Source organism: Hibiscus syriacus, unplaced genomic scaffold (assembly GCF_006381635.1).
Source record: "Hibiscus syriacus cultivar Baekdansim isolate YM2019G1 unplaced genomic scaffold, ASM638163v2 tig00111941_pilon, whole genome shotgun sequence".
In the NCBI taxonomy this organism is placed as follows: Eukaryota; Viridiplantae; Streptophyta; class Magnoliopsida; order Malvales; family Malvaceae; genus Hibiscus; species Hibiscus syriacus.
In genome coordinates this window covers 12056-16356 of record NW_024063217.1, presented here as the reverse complement: position 1 = coordinate 16356, position 4301 = coordinate 12056, and the positions used below count along the sequence as shown (strand labels likewise).

At 32.4% G+C, this 4301-nt stretch overlaps 1 pseudogene; it reads right to left on the bottom strand.

Annotated features, from left to right (window-relative positions):
• Positions 1-2450: 2450 nt before the first annotated feature.
• On the bottom strand, positions 2451-4301 carry LOC120173138 (annotated as a pseudogene).

Here is a 4301-nt window from a genome sequence, read left to right as displayed (position 1 = left end):
AGATATCATCACTAACTTAGAGAAAAACATACCTTTATTAAGTTGATAGTTGATAATTTGGGAGAGAAATCATTGAAAAATTATATAGAAATAAAATTATGTAAAAACAAAATTAGAGATGGGGAAGGATGTCATTGGATATAGAAACGGATGTCGCCGGAGAGAGTGATAGATGGAGATGGAATGAGTTGCGATTTAGGGATTTAGGTTATGAGTTGTTGTTGCTGTGTTGTTATATACCCAAAACATTTGTGTTGCAAAACTAAAACTTGTTGCGAATTTGAAATTCAGTTGCGAATTTGAAATTCCGTGTTGCGAATTTGACTATCGCGTTGCGAATTTAACTATTGCGTTGCGAATTTGACTTCTGTGTTGCGATTTACAGATTCGCGTTGCGAAATTGAAAACTGGGTTGCGAAATTAGAGTTCGCTTTGCGAATTTGAGATCGCATTGCGAATTTGTTGGTCATTTTGGCAAATCCAAAAAAAAGTTGGTTAAATTCGTATATTATAAGACATTTTTGGTCACTGAGGTTATTTTCTCAATTTAAAAACATATTCAACACAAAAAGGTTGGTTAAATTATGACAAAATCAAGAGACGAAATAAAGTTTATTGGCACTATTTTTCATTATTATTATTATTATTATTTAAGAAAAAAGATATTTTATTATCTTATTTACAAGATTTAATGAAAATTTTATTAAAAAAGAAAAAATAATTATTTGAAAAAAAAGATAAATGTAAAAGACACGTGATTTTATTTATGATCATATGACTTAATTTTTTAGAACACGAAGAATAAAAATGATTGACTACTTAAATTTTATCCTTTTTCCAACAAACAAAACACAGTTACTTCATTAATATTCTGTGGAATTTTTACACAAAAATCACCTTAATATAATTTAATTACCTGGTGAGTTTTGAATAAAAACGCCAGTACTCTAATTATTTACTTTTACTATAGTAAATTTATTTCTTTAAAAAAAGACTTGCCTTATCAAAGGTTCACTACAGCAAAATAGAGTTTTAGCGGCGTTTTTTTAGTTCTATAGCGGCATTTTTAAGTGCCGCTAAAAGCACTCGCGGCGATGACAAAAACGCCGCAAGAAGCACCGGCTATACCAGCGCCGCTAATGTTAGCGGTGTTTGTAAAATAAAAACGCCGCAAAAAGTCAAGATCTATAGCGGGGTTTTTGCAATAAATGCCGCAAAATGTCATATCTATAGCGGCGTTTTTGGATACAAACACCGCAAAAGGTCAGATCTATAGTGGCGTTTTTGGATACAAACGCAGCAAAATGTCCGATCTATAGCTGAGTTTTTGTATACAAACGCCGCAAAAGGTCATATCTATAGCGGCGCTTTTGTATACAAACGCCGCAAAAGGTCATATCTATAACGGCGTTTTTTGATACAAACGCCGCAAAAGGTCATATCTATAGCGGCGTTGGTTTTGATACAAACGCCGCTAATTACCATTCTTTAGCTAAGATTAATTGATATTTTGCATATTTTATTTCTTCTCTAAATCACCTGAATTTAATATCATGTAACTTTATATAAATAACAACAACCATAAATTTTAGTAACAAAATAGATTAAAATTTATAAACATTAAAATTAAATGTAATGTAGTTTGACATTGTTCTCTAAAACAATAACATCACTTGTAAAAGGGTACTCCTACAGATTCTCCTAAAAAATCAAAGAAATGAAAAGATTTCGGAAAGAGATGACTTTCAGAGTATCGCTCCTGACCATTCCCCAAAACTCGGTGCAAAGTGGACCTAGGCATATCCAAAAACCAAGTAATTAGTCATGAAGGAGAAGAAGTTAATATAAACAATAAGGTTTTAAAGCAATATGTATCCCGAAAAATGAAATTGGAAATAAACTCCTCAAGAAGTATATTATTAGTAAATACAATTAAAAAACTAGTACAAGTAAGAGAAAATAGCAGAGAAAGACGAGGAATAAGTTAAAAATTATTATCTTATGAACCTCAGTTTCAACCTAAGAACAAGAATAGTTAAGCAGCAAGTGAGGTACTATTAATTACAAAAGACATAAATCAATCCTCACCGGAATGAAAAAAAATATAGATGGATCAGTATAAATAAACAAATGAATCAGGGAACATATATTTCCAGTTATAACTTTGTACTAAGAATTTTAGACGATAAAAAGAACTCAAAAAGTGAACTACTTACTCTTAGTAGTAAAGGAATGTGCCAAAACTGAGCGAGCTTTAACTTGACATTATCATCAAGTGCCTATTGTAAAAAAAGGGCAAGTGAATGAATAAGAAATGTCAAATTAGCACTGGTAAATACAATTGAAAAAGATAAATAAGGGTAGAACCATTGTACTGCAACAAGCAAGAATATTTGGTCTCAAGCCAAGTCCTCTAAGTCCCCGAACACTGTGCTAACAAGCATGTTCCCTCATTGCTTGATTCTTCTGAATTCCTTAAAACGAAGAATTAAACCATTACTTCAAACCTATAAGGACTGTACATATACAAAAAACAAAGAGATAACAAAGAAAATATATTATATCCGAGTTTGAGCTCCGCAGCTCCTAGAAAAGTATCAAATTATTAGAGTGAAGCTTTCAAAGAAAAACATGGACCATAAAACTTTCGAGAGTTTGGTTATATTTTCTTCTTTCATTGCCAATGAAAGCTTGACCTCAGTACTGTATAATACAAACAAAACGAAAAAAAAATAAAAAGAATAATATATTCAAGGACTTACATGCATTTGTTACTAGCATGTTTATTGGCCACGGGTTTAAAGTTTGAATTGATCATCTTACTAGAACACTTCACCATGAAGTTGTTTTGTTATAAACAAAAAAAAAATCTCTTTTAAGTATTTGCACCAAAAGCTACTCATTGCTTATACTGGATTTCTTCTCCAATTGAAGTAATTGGAAGGCTAGTAACAATCAAGGACCATGAACTCTTAAATTGGTAATTTGAAATAAAAATTTTATAAATAGAATGGGAGATTTATATTCTAGTCCAAATGAAGGTAAAGATACCCAAGTAAGGACTGTCAAAACCAACCAAAAAAATATTATATAAGCATGCCAGAGCTTGTCCCTGCAGAAGAAAAGCAGCTTCATGGTTTCAAAACTTTATAAAACTCCAAGCTCAGAGAATTATGATGTACCACTCCAGTCACAATTGAATGATGAGTAAGCAAGAGAGAGTTCAACATGAATACACTTTATAAAATGATCTTAAGGAACAGTTCCATATTAATTAGTTATACATGAAAATTAAGACCCTTTAGTTAGATGGATCACTTGACAATTATGCGTCCAAATTTGAACCTAAATTGTAGGCACTTTACCTGTGATAAATCTAATTTTGAATAGAATTTTAGGAACTGAGCCTGCAAATGCACTACTTGTACAGAATTAAAGAAATTGAACTATCAATTGCTTTAATGTTAAATTTGTGGACCTTGGATTTCAAAGTAATTATTACTTCAATAAACCCCAATTCTGCAGACATCATAAAATTTTCAACGACAATTTTATTCATTCGGCTAAAATGTAAGAAAGCATCTCAATTTCACAGTTCATGGCACCATCACCCAGTAACAGATAAGTGATTTCTTAACTTTCCAATCATAGGCAAACGACAACAAATTTAGCGAAAATTAGTTACGGTAAGCATAATCCTGAGTAAACAAGTGTAGTAAACAGAGTCAACGGATTAAACCTGAGTAAACTCATGTAGTATGTCTCTATGTCTTGCAAGTTTCTGGGTTACCAAAGTAGTCGGTGCAGAAGATGCAACACATCTACTCATACCATCAGTCCAACAGTTTCTCAAGCAATGATTGAATTTCAATTTCCATAGACTTCCATGATCTGGTTGACCCGGCCGGTGGCGACCCAGTATCTACATAATCTAAATGTAAGTAAATATTATCACAAAGAAGAAGAAAAAACGAAAGAGAACTAGATTCCTAAGGCTTTGGATTCCTAAAACAGGAACAAAAATTCCCATTAAACAAATCTTATTTATTCAGCTTTTAGAATATGTTCAGCTCTTCAACAAATTTGTTCCTAATTTCAATAATCTACTGGGGGGGAAAACAACACACATTCCAGAAAATAACAATAAAAAGGAGGAAAATGAGTAACCCTCCTGGGTTGAACCTAGCACCGAGCTTAGCATAAGAAGATAGTTTGACATCGAGATCGCCTTCGATCTTTCGAGCTTCTTTCCTCAACTCCTCCCAACCCGATTCTTGTTGATTCAGGTTCATATCCATCAT